The sequence below is a fragment of the Cryptomeria japonica genome, chromosome 2 (assembly GCF_030272615.1).
Source record: "Cryptomeria japonica chromosome 2, Sugi_1.0, whole genome shotgun sequence".
Classification (NCBI taxonomy): Eukaryota; Viridiplantae; Streptophyta; class Pinopsida; order Cupressales; family Cupressaceae; genus Cryptomeria; species Cryptomeria japonica.
Window position 1 is genome coordinate 321204659 of NC_081406.1, and position 16470 is coordinate 321221128.

Genomic DNA, 16470 nt, shown 5'->3' on the forward strand with positions numbered 1-16470 from the left:
CCGCCACCAGCACCCACTGCCAGTGGCCGCCGCTCTGCTGCAGCCTCCTCTGCTCACGCTCACTGGCCGCCTCCTCTGCTCCTCCTGCCACCAGCACCCATCGCCACTCCGCCGCTCCTCGCTAGAGCACCGTCGAAGTGCCACCACTGCCAGGCCCCTGCCATTGGACCTCCACCCTCTTGTCTTGAGAATACAGAGTTGTTTTTTTGAAAAAACAAATAGGCGTTGGAAAGATGGTTCCGAGCCGGACCTCATGGTGTTGGACTTTTTTGCTGGATTTTGTTGTTTGACTGTTATTTTCCAGTCAAAGTCGGGACTCTTTTATGCACTTCCGGGGCCGCAGAATGGGCAAACGGACTCCGTTTTTTGAAAATGAATAGGCGTTGGAAAGCTCTCAGCATGCTCTATTTAGATATGTGATCTTGTTTCTCATAATTTTCATCAAGTACATGATATTTCAGTTTGAAGTTTTTTCGCTTATGCACTACTTCCCTCTCATCAGTATGTACTAAGGTTTGGGCTTATCTATTGTTGGGGGGGGGGTGTTTTTTTCTCGCTTTCTGTCATTTATATCAAAAATCAAGAACACCAAAACTCTAAAAAAAAAACCCTTCTGCATCTTCTGTCTATTATGAAAGATCACATAATAAAAAAAACAAACCAACAAGCAAGTTCGGGTGCAGAGTTTTCATGGCAGATCCTTAAGTTGAGTTGTTGACATCACATAACTATCACACATGGAAGCCCCACATCATGAGGCTTCTCTGGGCATGAGGGTTGTGGTCTTGTTTGGATGAGGTTCAACCTCTATTGCAACGTCCTTATGAGCTTCTTCAACACAGAAACAAGATGGATGAGGCCATGGGTTTTCTCTCTTTGCATGTCTCCAACAGTATTCTGTTTCACCTTGACGAGTTTCTCACTCCTCGGGCTATGTGGTTGAAGTTTGAGTCTCTCTTCGAGAGGGTTAATGAGATCCAGGCATTACAGATTGAGGCAGAGTTGGTTTTCTTGTCACCTGATTCCTTTCCCACCATTGAGGATTTTTTGAACAAGTTCAAGACTACCAGATCTGTTCTTCAGGGATGTGACAAGATCAAGACAGACACAGAGTTCATTCACTTGACTCTTTCGAAGCTTCGGGGTCATTTTTAGTTTTTTGCCTCTGCTTTCTACTCCACCAAGGATGGCTTGGGTGCTCGTTTCACCATGCCTACCTTTGATGTTTTTTGTGAGCGTTTATCTCGTGAGCAGTCTCATCTTTCTCAGCTAGATATGCTCTCAAGATCTAAGAACAAAGCATTGGTTGCTCAGTCCTCTAAGGAGAAGCAAAAGTAGAAACCGAAGCCAAAGAAGAATTTTGTAGGCAATGAGCATTCCTCCAAGCCTCCTCCTAAGTCTGATTTTAAACCACCATTTCCTCTGAAACATGGGAAATATTCACAATCTGGCGAGTCTTCCTCCAAGACTAAGAAGAAATTAGGAGACACTTGTAGTTTTTGTGGCAAGGAAGGACATCCAGTTTTCAGGTGTTGGAAACGCTTAGAGGCTTTAGAGGAAGCCATGCAACAACATCACATCTCCTCACCTCAAGCGTCTTCTCCTTCCACAGGGAAAGGTCATGCTCTCACTTCTCAAGCTTTGACCTATGGGTCCACATGGATACTAGATTCTGGTGCTTCTCACCATATGACTCACACTCAATAGTTGGTTACTTCTCTTGCCTCTTGTGGTACTTCACAGATTGCAGTGGGTGACTCAGGTCAGCTTTCAGTCTTCGGTTCAAGTTTTGTCTCTGCAGGATGTTCTAGTTGTCCTAGCATCTCGACAAATCTCCTGTCCATTTATCAGATTTGTCATTCTAGCTCTAGTAAGATAGTTGAGTTCTCACCACATGATGTGGTTATTCGGGACATCCATGACTCTGATTTGGTTGTGGCTACTGGGAGTGTTGATACTGCATCTCATATGTACAAATTTGATGGATTTGAGCCCTTTGCGGGTGCAGGTTTATCTCTTATAGCACATGCAGATTCAGTGAGTAAGCTTTGGCATGAGTGCTTGGGCCATGTCCATTACAGATATCTTCAACAGATGAGTACACAAGCACTTGTTCTTGGGCTCCCACAGATTTCTTGCACTGATGGTGTTTGTCATGGTTGCGTGCTTGGCAAGCATCACAGAGATCCCTTTCTGAAGGGAAGAGCGCCTCGTGTTTTGGCACCCTTGGAGTTGATTCATAGTGATCTCATGTCATTTCCCACTCCTTTTTCTGGGGCCAAGTATGTACTCACTTTTATCGATGGCTTCTCCAGACGCACATGGGTGTACTTTCTTAAGTACAAGTCTGATGTCTTTGATTCATTTCGAATCTTCAAGACATTTGTAGAGAAGCAGTCTGGTTGTTCTATTCGATGGATACGTACAGATAATGGGGGGGAGTATGTGAATCAGGCTTTCAAAGATTTTTGCACTGAGCATGGTTTGCAACATCAGTTTACTATTCCCTACACCCCTTAGTAGAATGGTATCACTGAGCGCGAGAACAAAACTTTACGGGAGATGGCAAATTGTATGATTCAGTCCAAGTCCATGAATTTGTCTTTTTGGGCTGAGGCAGTCAATTATGCCAACTATATTCAAAATCAGATGCCTCACAAGGCGATTTGACATATGACTCCTGAGGAGGCTTGGTCTCATGACAAGCCTAATGTTTCTTTTTTCTGAGTGTTTGGCAGTGAGGCATGGGCTTTTATTCCTGATGCTCAGAGAAAAACCATGGAGCAGAAGAGTCGACCCCTCATTTTTGTTGTTAAGGCATACAAGTTGTTTGATCTTGATTCCAGAGAGGTCATGTTTCGACGGGATGTTCAATTTTATGAGCGCCTTCTCACAGTGGATACCCTAACTCGAGTGTCTACTCCTCTGCCTACTCCTCCCACTGCATCTCTTCAGGATTATTTTGAGGATGATTCTGATGATGGTGTCGATGATCCACCATCCCCACCTCCACCTGCTCCACCTCAGATGCCCAAGTGGCCTCACTTTACTGTTGAGGCGACAGGTTCTATGGTCGGTGATCCTTCAGATACTCGTTGCACCCGTTCTCATACTGTGGGTTCTAGTCTTTTAAGTCATGCTATTTCAGATGATCCTTAGAAGTTTTCAGAGGCTACAAGACACCCTGAGTAGGATTGTTCTATGGAGGAGGAGTATTCTTCTTTGATGAGGAATCATACTTGGGATCTCTATCCTCTTCCTCGGGGCATAAAGATGGTTAGGTGTCGCTGGTTGTATCGCACTAAGTATATTGTTGATGGTTCCATTGATAAGTACAAAGCACATCTTGTTGCGAAGGGTTTCTCACAGGTTGAGGGCATTGATTACTCTGAGACCTTTGCCCTTGTCGCCGAGATGAACTCTATTCGCTTTGTACTATCTCTTGCAACTTCTCGAAGATGGCCTATTTTTCAAATGGATGTGAAGAGTGCCTTCTTGCATGGGGACCTATAGGAGGAAATCTACATGGAGCAGCCTCAGGGATTTGTGCAGGACAGTTCTTTGGTTTGCAAATTTCGGTGTTCATTGTATGGTCTCAACCAGGCCCCTCAGGCTTAGTATGAGAAGATGGATCTTTCTTGCTCTCTACTGGTTTCACCCGTAGTCATTCTGATCACACAGTGTATATTCAAATTCTTGAGGGTGAGATCCTAATTCTTGTGCTATATGTTGATGATCTCCTCATCACAGGTAGCTCATCCTCTATGATTCAGCATATTCAGCGAGCCTTGATGGACCAGTTTGAGATGACAGATCTTGGTCTTCTGCACTATTTCCTTAGTCTTCAGGTGATTCAGTCTTCTAATGGGATCTACATTTACCAGCAAAAGTATGCTCTTGACATGCTTCAACGCTTTGGTATGCTTAATTGCAAGCCTGCTCCCACTCCTTTTCAGTCAAGGGTTGTTTTGATTACTATTTGTCCCACTCCTTCAGTAGATTCTACACTTTACAGGTAGTTGGTTGGCAGTTTGTTGTACCTGACTCACACCTGTTCTAATCTTTCCTTTGCAGTTGGCCTTGTCTCTTGATTCTCCCATGATCCTCATGAGAGTCATTGGCAAACTGCCAAGCATATTCTGTGGTACATTCATGGCTCTAGTTCTCATGGCATTCACTACACATCAGGGGAACCTCACATTGTTGGCTACACTGACTCAGATTGGGCTGGTGATGTCACTAATCAGAAGTCTATTTTTGGCTTTGTTTTTTGTCTTGGCTCTAGTCCTATCACATGGTCTTGCAAGAAGCAGACTACTCATGCATTATCATCTACAGAGGCTGAGTACTGTGTTGTTGTGCTCGCCAGTCAGGAGATCTTATGGCTTCGACAGTTGATGACTGAGTTTGGTTTTCCTCCTGATAGTCCCATTGTCCTTTGGTGTGACAATCAGAGTGCTATTCATATTTCCCGCAACTTGGTAGAGCATCAGTGGACGAAGCACATTGAGATTCACATGCATTTTATCCGCTAGTTGATTTAGGATGGTTCTCTCATTCTGGAGTACATTCCCACTGCCGAGCAAGTTGTAGACATCTTCACGAAACCTTTTGCATCGCCGCACTATCTTTAGTTGCGCTCTATGCTTGGGGTGAAGGAAGTTGTCGTTGGGGGGTCTTTATGAGGCCTTCCTTCCTTCTTCTTCTTTCAGCACGTTCTTTTATCTCTTTTTGCAGAGGATTTTTTTCCCATTGGGTTTTCTCCTTTTTCTCCATTTCATAGAGATTTCATTGTATTTGGGTTCCTGATCAGGCCTTGTTGTCGGGACCCATCTTTCCCGCTTTCAGTAGTTGTTCTAGGTTTTAACTTCTCCCTAAGTCTAGCTTAAGGGGGGGTGTTAGAGTAATCGGGTCTTTACTTGATTAATTAAACAATATTTGTTTAATTCTTTAAGTTCCCTATTATCTCTTTTTATACTTAAGCTAACATTAGGTGCATAATAATTAATTCTTTTATTAATTATTATGTGTAAGCCTAGGTTTTCTCTTTTAGGGTTTCTTGACCTATTAGAGGTTAATTTTATTTTCCTTGTATCATTATCACATTACACATTTTGTGAATATTGAGCTCTCATTATTTTGAGCATATTTTTTGTGTTTTGCTTTTCTATTATTTGCTTCCTTGCTTCTCCTTGTAACAGATTATTCAGCTTGCAGAGATCTTTAGGCTCCTGTGGTATTGTGTTTCTCAACTCTCACAGAAATATGGTCATAGATCAGAAGATTGCAGAATGAATGTTAAATGTCATGCATGTGGAAAATTTGGACATTTTGCTAATCATTGTAGGTCAAGGAATGACACTGAATATATTAAAGCAATTCAAAAGAACAATGTTATATGTTATGCATGCAACAAAATAGGTCATATTGCTAAGTACTATATAAGCAAGACTCAACCGATTAGCAATAATAAAGACAATGAGAAAGGAAAGCAGAAGGTAGATGAAATACAAGAAGATCACACCAAGAGATGGGTTAGAAAGTTTGAAGAACCAAGTGGAAATGCAACAACGACAGTAACTCCACCGGTAGAACAGAGCATTTCTGCACCGGCAGGAAATTCCATTGGTAACTGAGGCATAGGCCTTAGGGGTTGGCAAATTCATTGCAAATATTGCATATTCTCCTGGAGGAGATCGGAAGAGATCTGGAGAGTTGAGTTCATCATTGTTGAAGGTTCACTCGACATAAGACTATGAAACCGACATTCGGTAGGGTAGATCGCGAAGCATTTATGACAATGAAAGATTAGGGTTTTATTCGTTGATAAAAGGGGAAAGTAAATTCATTTTCACTCACCCTGCATTCAAGCATTCAGAGTGAAGTAAAGGTGAATTTCAGGCAAATTAAGAGCGAGCAAGGGAATTCTGAAAGGATTTTGAGTAGTTATTTGAGAAGCACTAAATCTTCAATCGACGTTCACTTTCAGGTATTCTTCGAAAATGACATTTGGATCTTCAACTCCTACTTTCATTGCAAATCCAACCATTGTTGAAGTTAAGGATAGGCTGAGGCCCGTATTCAAGGAGGTTCCCCTGATTGCTGAGAAAGAAGATTCTGCGGGAGCATTTTCTAAGGTTCCTAACGACGTGATGTATGTTGAAGATGTGAGGGAATACATTCACTGCACCCTAGAGGATCTAGGCACAAAGGAAATCAAAGGCATGTATCAATCCGTGATATTGGGTAGCTCTGGAACCATCAAGTCATAATACAAAGCAATTGAGGATCTAGGGTTAACTGGTATTCTGTACATACCGAAATTCAAAGATGAGATCATCGGATACGTTATGAGTAGGGTTCACAATGAGTTCATCTGGCTGGATCGGCCTTACATGATCACCAAGGAGGCTATTCAAGCAGTCACCGACTTACCCAAAGTCAGATAAGAACCTGGAAAGAAAATTTTCAACACTGAGGTCGAGAAACTCACCGGTGCAACTCCCGATAGCAGATCAATGAGGATTAGCACAATCACCAACACTGATGTGAAATTTGCAAGCATGATAATAGGTTATAAGGTAACTCAATCTAATCGATTAAATTTTGTTGCTAGTTCTTGCATTCATGTTGCATATCAGATGTTGAGGAATAATGCAAAATATGATTTATGTGAATGGTTGAGGAGTGAATTGATGTTGAACCTTGGAAAGATCAAGGGAGTTAAGAAAGGAACTTTTAGATATGAAAATTTAATTGTTTGTTTAATTCTCTACTTCCTGAATGAGCTACCCGGTCTAGGGAAGAAGCGTTGGGCTCATGACATACCGGTAGGTATGCAGATCAAGGAAGCAATCGCTGGTCTTAGTACCGGTAGAGACGAGAAACTTTGGGGTTATTTCAAAATATTCCAAGAAAACATGAGGTAGAGGGAGAGGTTATCAAAGAACATTGTGGAGAAGTACTCCACTGATATCTGTTTCATGGTGAAGACCGATGAAACCCTCATGGAAGCAGTTGAACCAAGGACCATATGGGTTACAAAACTTGGATATGAGGTGGATGATAACATTCTGGACCTCTATGCAAAAATGTTGCTAGATGCCCCATTGGATGACAAAACAGAGAATTTTGTTACGACAGAAGAGAAGGCCCTTGAAGTCAAAACTGGCTTTGACAGGAAGAGAAGAGAGAAGAAAATAGACAAGATGTTTACATATATACAGGATGTAATTAATAACATAGACACACAACTGGGTTCTGGATCCAAACCGGCAGCAGAACCGACAGTGGCTAGTACTGTGGAAGTAAAGAAGCCTGAAGCTTACATTTCTACCATCACTTCTAATTCTGATCCTGAGGACAATGAGCCTCTAGCCTTCAGAAGGGTACAAAGGAAGAAAGTAGATCAACCACTGGTAGAGCAGAAGAAGGTGGAGCCTAGGAGGAGACTTGTTAGAAAGGCAAATAAACCTACTACACCGCCACCTCCGGCAAGGAAGCCTATACAAAAGAGAAAACCAGTTACATCTACTTCGACAACCACAAGCAAAAAGAAGAAGAGTGATGATACTGAGTTTGGTAAGACCAAAATGACCCATGCTAAATTAATTGATGAAATTACAAAGGATAGAATGACAAAAAATGTATCCATTTACTATGAAGATTTAGAGGACGGTGAGCAAAATTAGATTGAAGAGGCAATTTTGTTATACATGGATATATATAAGAAAGCCTTAGTATAAATTTTGAAGGAAACTCCTCTATCACTATACAATAAATTAGATGCTAGAAGACTTGATGCAATCAAGAGGGATATAGAAATTAAGGAATTAGAAATTTTGGAAATGTGTGGTTCAATAAACAATGAGGAAATGAAAAGATGCATAGATGTTGAAAACAAAACAATATTTAGTAGCAAACCTCGACAAATAAGCCTAATGATGGGCAGGGTAAATGAGGTAGTAAATGAAACCAAATATGGTTGGACCAAATTCTTCTAGAAGAATCAAGATTTTCTTACATCTCATGAAGAATTTGTTAAGGCAACAACTTCCATCATTCCAGATAAATCAAAAGGGAAAGGTATTTTGGGAAGTTCAACTCCAATTTTGACTAAATCGATAGTAACTATAGATATACAGACACAACCGACAGTAAAGGAAAGTGTATAGTCTGTACCGACACAAACTATTTTTGAGCAAGGCAATGTACAAGACACTGTGAATATTATGGATAATACTCCACCGACAGTAATTGACACTGCACCAAGTGGCGAAGCCACCAGTGCTAAAGAAGATAAGGTAAAGGGAATTGAGTCTACACCGACAGTTCATATTGATTCCCTGACAAAGGTTTTGGCAATTGACACTTCTCAAGTTGAGAAGAAACTAGTCACTGAGATGAGTCCAACTGAGTTAATGATGATGGCTACTCATAAACTATTAAAGGAGGGATCTGCAGATAAGGGAATAATAGATCAATTAGTTACAGTGTTGCATAAATTAATCCCTGATTGTCAGATTGAGAATGAAGCAAGCCCTTCCCGCAAGCTTAAGGCATTAACTGAGTACATATCTAACAATTTTCAATCAATGCAACAAATATCAAACTGACATGCATTAGAAAGATTTACTGTGGCTAAGAAAGCCGCCTTTGACTAGATCATTGAAACAGAGAAAAAGAAAATTGAAGCTAACTCATTCTTATTGAGAATTGTTTGAAACAATGTACAAATATCTACAGGGTTTGTTGTAACATAAAAATTATTACAACAAATGTAGATAGCAGGTTAAAGGAATTACATGATAAGGTAGCTAGCATTGCAAATTCTTTTGATGGATTAACTGTACTGACAACATCTGTTGATGGACAAATTTTGTCCTTTAAAAACCAATTTTTTGCTTTTGAGAAGGAGAGAAATAAAATCTTTCAGAGAGCAAGGAGTCTCAGAGGATTGGTGAGTCCCAGATTGGATTCACTGGGTGCACATAAAAGAGAGTGTATGGACATGATTGCCAAACCCACACCGACAAAAGTCAAAGAGAAGGAAACACTGGCACACTTACTAAGTGGACTAGCATCCATATCTGAAACTTTCAAAGCCGGCTGGGATACATACCTATAGTTGCTGGACAAGGCTTACTCAAAAATTTTGAAGTTAGTCAATCTTCGGTAAAACAAACAGTACGTATTCATTCTTTTGTTCTGAATTCTTTCAATTCTTTCACTAGTATTTGGCATTGATGCCAAAGGGGGAGTCTCTATATGTGAAAAATATCAGAAAAATATCAGACAGGAACATATGGGAAGGACATCAAAATATCAGAAGGAGTGTATTGCTCAGGGGGAGCATATTTCAGTTGAACTGGCAGGGAATCCATTTTTCACATGAGTGTTGCCATCAATGCCAAAGGGGAGATTGTTGGCAATTGACACTCACCGGATTCATTTTGTTGTCATTGATGACAACAAGATCAAATGGAAGTCATATACTGGCATTAGGAGGCATTTACCGACATACACCGACATTGGAGTATCCAGGATTACACCGACATCGACACCGGCATCAAGTACTTCAAGGAAGCCAACATCAAGGAAGATTTATTTAGAAAATTATTTTGTCATTATTGTCAAGGCCGACATTGAATATCTTTTGTAATGTATTGTAAGCCGACATAAGGCATATTGTTTGTAATGGGTATATAGGTCAGTTTTCTAGGTCATTTTATAAAGTGTGACATAGGAGAATATAGCAGAATTGTATAATGCGAAATACATGTATGTAGATCATTTGTATGCAAATGTTATATCATGCAATGATCTATAGATAGTTTGGAAAGAACTCTTGGAGGAGAAGAGATACTGGTAGTAGTGTTCAGGGTTTATGAACCGGTACAGATGAAAGCTAGAACCAGAACTCTATTTGGCATAGCAGATGCATTTTGTGAATTTTTTTTTCATTGTTTTACTTCAGCAGAAGCTTGTAGTTAGTGATACTCTTTAGTGATGAGCAATGTGCTCTAGGCAGTGTGCCTTTCTGCATGTGCAGGCCCCCATTATATGTAATATCCTTTCATATGGCCAGTGAACTGATATTGTGGGTCACAAATCCCACCGTGGTTTTTCCTTTTTGAGGTTTTCCACGTATAAATTCTGTGTGTTATGGTGTTCATTTATGTGGATGGTTTATTTGCTTCAAGTTATATGTTTATTTGTTTACTGGTTTATATGTGTATGGTATAAAAGGATAAAATCTCATCTTACTAGCAAAACACTGATTCACCCCCGCCCCCCGCCCCCCCTCTCAGTGTTCTTGGATCCCAATAGTGTATGTGTGTAAAAAAAAAAATGTAGTACACATATGTAAAACATAGATAATGGACCCAAACAGGGAATTAGAATTGTGACAATTGAAACCCTAAATTTACTAACAGACAAACCAAGGCACAAAATGACAACAAAGACAACAAAAACCCTAAAAACAATCAAGCCATATAGCAATGTACACATAAAATACAAACGTAGACTTTGAAAGCCGTAAATTTGTTAAGTGCTAGACTAACTAAAGCCAACCAATGAATATACCAACAAAGACATAAAATGAAGACAAAGTCAACAAAAAACCTAAAATTAATTAACCGACATAGTAGCGGAGATATAGCATACAAAACTAGACAATGAAACCTCTAAATGCATTAAGTGGGTGAATAACCAATCCACATTTAAAACAATATATATGTAAAACACAGAATGAAAAGCCATCAATTAATCAACCAACACACCAATGTAGGCAGAGAAAGGAAATGTGGATGGTGAAACCTCTAAACTATCAAACCAACACAATAACGAAGGCACAAATGAAAACAAAAATGACACAAAGCCTAAAATTAATTAAGTGACATAGTAACGTGCACAAACAATGCAAGCGTAGACAATGACAACCCAAAATATGTTAAGTGACAGAGTAACCGAGGCTAAATAACCCATAGGCTAACTGAGACACATAACACACATTGAAACCCTAAATTGATCAACAGATAACCGAAAAACACAAGCAAAACAACGACGAGGAAACCCTAAAAATGTTGACAATTTAAAACATAAATTTATCAAGTGCCAGAGTAATGGAGAAACGTGAGTAAAACATAGACAATAAAATCCAATAAATAGATTCTTACATTTTTAATAACCTCGATGTTTAGAATACAAACCCAACAAACATGCAAAGTAGAACAAAATCAAAATGCAAACACACAATATGAACCCACACAATCAACTTTTAATCACCAACGAATAAGATAAATCATACTTAGAGTTACCTGAAGTGTCCAGCTGAAAGACGAAAGATACAATTACCTCGCTTCTCCACAAACACCGCTTGAACCAAATGCAGGGAAGAAGCCGAAAACAAGCCTAGAACCACATTGGATATACACACAATGAAAACCCACACAGGGAGCCGAGAAGAAGAAAGGATATCCAAACCATGAAAACCCAAAATTAATTGTGAACTTTGTTTTCAACAACAACCACATTGAAAAATGCAGAGAATAAAAACCCAAAATTAATTGTGAGATTCGTTTGGCAATGATGGAAGTGACATACACAGTGACCAAGGACATCAAACACAATTTAGAGCAGCCAAATCTTTAGTCACATTAAATGAAAGCTCTTCACGTTGTTGGCGGCATTATTGTACACGGGAATAACATTAGTTAATTATGTGTAATTGTTTTGGTTAGTTGGCACCCGAGGGGTGGAAGTTGCGACACGACGGTTGGTGCTCGCACCCCCTCGGTACCCTTTTATACTCCGGAATGTAACTTCTAAAATACACTTATTATGAATAGAACATCTGATACACTTTGTCTGATATTTACGACATTATTCTGCGTTATGTCCTTTATGTCTTAAGTTATTCACCCGAGAGGGCAAACATTTGGCGTCGTTGCCTAGACGAACTCGGGAAGGGAAGACACGGATTGCGCACAGACACAATGGGCCTACCCGTTGGTGAGGTAAACCCGGAGGCCGACGATGCGCGGATAGAACTGTACACGGGAGAAGACACAACAATGCGAGAATTCTCGATTTTGCTCCAGGTAGCCATTCAGACATACGTTCAACGAGAAGCAGCGGAGGCAGAAATCCCACCAAGTGCCGTGTGGACAGCGCTGGAGGTTAGCCCGGCAGTAAACCGGTTAATGAACCACCTCCCCCGGCTGCTTGCACAGGCATCGCTTGCACAACAGGCCCACCTGGAGGAGATTGCCCAGGAGGAATGACGACAACAAATCCTGCAACGCTACGAGGAGAACAGCCGACGGGACACGGAGAGAGATGGCGCCAGGCCAGGAGGGAATTGAACTGTGAACTTCTTATTTTCAAATAAAAGTGTCATTGACACGAGTTGTACTTGAGCAGATGAATTAATAAAGATATGTTTTGATTTAAGAATTGAGAGTTATGGAGATGTGTGACAATTAATGCCAAACCTATTGAATAAAGATAGGAATAGAAAACCGGAAATGAACGAGTGGGAGGCCGCGCAGAGGGCTTTGATTCTGGAGCAGCAAGTAGAACGAAGATGGAGGCTGAGGCAACTTGCCGAAGGACGACTTGCCGAAGGGGGGCCCGAGGGGAACCAAGGAGGTGTCACGGAAGGTGCAGAGGCTGATGAAAATTTCTACGCATCGCCAGATCATCGTAGGACGCGGAGCCACGAAGAATTTTTAGAAGAAACAAGGTTACGGCGAAATCTAGTCGAGGAGACTCGGGATCAGTTTAGGAACTTATCCCTCATGCCACGGAGTGAAGATCACCAACGGAAAGCAGGAGTAGGAGTGTGTCAAAACGAAGGGGAGGGCAACAGTACGGGTGTAGGTGCCACACGCGACAGGCAAAACACCGTACCTCCAGGACACACCACCAACACTACCGGAGGTAGCAGCGCAGGGCCACAGACACAGCCACAATAGACACAAACACAACTGCCTCCAGGAAGACGACCAGGGATGGAGAGCAAACAAAAGTTACCAAAGTTCACAGGGGATGGCAAGGAAGACCCCTTATGGCACTACCGCACATGTGAGACCATTTGGTCCACCAACGGAGTAACAGACCACGATGACTGGGTACAACAGTTCCCAGCCACGTTACGTGGAGTTGCCATAGATTGGTACTCCGATATAGATAAGCAAAAAGTGGCCACATGGGCTACCCTACAGAAGGAATTCACGGAGGAGTTCCGGTTGCTTCGTGATGACAACGAAATTGTGACAGAGATATATAGTACCAAGCAAGGTACTAAGGAGACAGTACGGGCATACAGCAGGAGATTGAAAGAACTCTTGGGTAAAATGGAGAGCCAGCCTGCTGAGGGCTTAAAAAAACGATGGTTTGTGGAAGGATTGAAATCCTCCCTATGGAAAAAAATGAAGATTGTACCTCCGACATCATACGACGACGCCTATAACAGGGCGATGGATCTAGAAAGCGAATACAAAACATCAAGGAAAAAGAAGAGTAATAGATATTCATCGGACGATGATGAAGATTCTGACGGAGAGAGCAGTAGCAGTAGTGGATCGGGTAAAAAGGTACACGCGCTCCAGAAGGACATGGAACAAATGCTGAGAGAATTCAAGGCCATGAAAGGGAGTACAAGTAAGACAGAAGAAACTGAAGTATGGTGTACAGACTGCAGGAGTGATGGACACACAAAGGGTACTTGCCCGAAGAAGGCATTCTGTGAGATTTGTCAAATGATGGGACACTCCACCAAGGAGTGCCCATACAATATGAAAACCCGAAGCCCGAACCAAGTGTTGTTCACAGAGCAGGCCACAACATCCACACTAGCGGATACGGCCCAACAGACTAACACAACGGCATCATCTGGAGGATACCGGGATAATAGACGCGGCGGCGGCGGAAGAAACAATAACAATAACAACAACAAAAACCGGATCCAGTACGATGCCAAGGGCCGGCCGATGATTCAATGTAGGGCCTACAATCAGTGGGGACACTTCGCCCGCGATTGTCCGAAGGAAGCCAACACTCAGCACCTCTGCCGATGGTGCGGGCCAGGCGACCATGAGGACGCAAATTGCCTGAAGCCTGGTGTACACCTTCTGAACATAGAACCTACGAAGGCAGAAGTATTGGCAATCACAAGGGCACACGCTAAGAAGATTGCCTACCCAAATCCCCACACAGAGACCGAGAGAGTACGGGAGGCCAGAGATGAGATCACAAAAGAAATGGCCGCACACGGACAAAACAGTCACCAGACAGCAAGTCCACCACGGACAAAGGGAGAAGAGGAAATCTTACGACAAATCTTGCAGGTAGAGGTACCGGTGAAAATTCAAGACCTCCTGGAGAGTATGCCGCAGCTAAAAACAACTATTTTAAACTCTGTACCCCACAAGTAAAAACGAAGGAGGTCGTGCGCCCCACAACCAACCCCGCGTTTAGGGAGGTCGCGAACCCCGCGGTCGACCCCATGTTGTTGGTAGTCAACAGCAGACGCCACCCGGCGGTGGTAGAAATGGGTATACTAGGGACCACCCTAACAGACACGATTGTGGATGGAGGGTCAAGAGTAAATGTACTCCCAGAAGCGACATGGAAAAAGTTGGGAAAGCCTACGTTGTGGCCCCCTACGTTCAACCTACTAGGGGCAGACCAACATGGGATTAAACCCATTGGTAACCTCATGGGCCAGCAGGTGATGGTCGACACGCAGCCATTTGTGCTGGACTTTGTGGTAATCCCCTTAAAGCAGAAAGGATATGACGCCATCCTGGGGCGGGGGTGGCTCATTGCAGCAAAAGCCAACCATAACTGGAAGCGGAATACCCTTTCTTTGGAAAACGTCGGGAGGAAGTACGTAATCGATCTCCGTACGCAGATGGTGAGCGAGGAGTTAGCCTCTTCCTCCGACTCGGAGTCCGAGGGACACCAGTTAGCAGAGGGTGGAAATAGATGCCGCATGGAGCCCAGTGATGAAGGGGTGTTAGAACTAGAGGCATGCTCAGGGGACGATGGGGACTCCTTGAATGGCCTCTTCCATTGGCAAATGGGAGATTATGAACTATTTACACCATCGTGCAACGTATTGAGCATCGAAGAAGAACCAGATATATTTCCCCCAGAATATGGCGAGTATAAGGAAGGGGAGGCAGCAGTGAATGAGGCGCCGACACACCAATTCCTGAAGGGGGAGCCTATTAAGTATCAGGAAGCCATGTTAAAGGAAATGAATCTTGGGGAGACAAGTGACCCCAAGATCATCCTGGTCGGAGATGATTGGAATCCAGTGTTGAAGGCCGCAACCTTCAAAATTTTCCTTGAATACAAGGATGTCTTTGCATGGACCTACAAGGACTTGAAGGGCGTGCCCCCAGAGCTATGTGTGCACCGAATAACGTTGGTACCAGAAGCCCAGCCAGTGAGGAAGCGGCCGTACCGAATGAACAAAAATTATGCTGTACGAGTGAACGACGAAATTGAACGGATGTTGGAAGCGGGCATAATCTTCAGAGTGCAGACAAGCGAATGGGTGTCCCCCATTGTGATTTCCCTCAAGAAAGAGGCCAATCAGATCCGGATCTGTGTAGATTTCCGGTGCCTAAACGCTGTCACTGTTAAAGACCCGTTTCCCATACCCTTCACAGACAGCATCTTGGAGGAAGTAGCTGGACACGAAATCTATTCCTTCATGGATGGGTTCTTTGGTTACAACCAGATATCCATCGCGGAGGAGGATAAGCTGAAAACAACATTCGTGGTGGAGGACGGTGTGTACGCATACAACCGAATGCCCTTCGGTCTATGCAACGCGCTTGCCACCTTTCAGCGCATCATCTTGCACATCTTCGACAAGATGTCGGTGGGGAACTTCAAAGCATTCTTGGATGATTGGTCGATTTACAGCAAACAGGGCACCCACTTAAAAACCCTCGGGGAGTGCTTGGAGAGGTGTCGGAGAGCACGGTTGGCCCTCAACCCGAAGAAATGTAGATTCATGGTACCACAGGGAAGATTACTGGGACACATTGTGTGTAAAGAAGGATTGAAAACGGACTCGGACAAGATTCGGGTAATAGTAGAAATGGAACCTCCGACGGACGTCACGGGGGTAAAGTCCTTCCTTGGTCATGTGGGGTACTACAGGAGGTTCATCAAGAACTTCGCTGAGATATCCCACCCGTTGGATAAGTTGACAAGGAAAGGGGAACCATACATTTAGGCAGAGCCACAGAGCAAGGCCTTCAAAGAGCTGAAGACAAGGTTGATGGCAGCGCCCATACTGGCGTACCCGAACTGGGATAAGGAATTCCACGTTCACGTAGATGCCTCAAACTATGCCATCGGGGCTACATTAGCCCAAGTAGGAGGACACGGGCTGGACCACCCCGTTTATTTTGCCAACAGATTGCTCTCGAAGGCGGAGAAAAA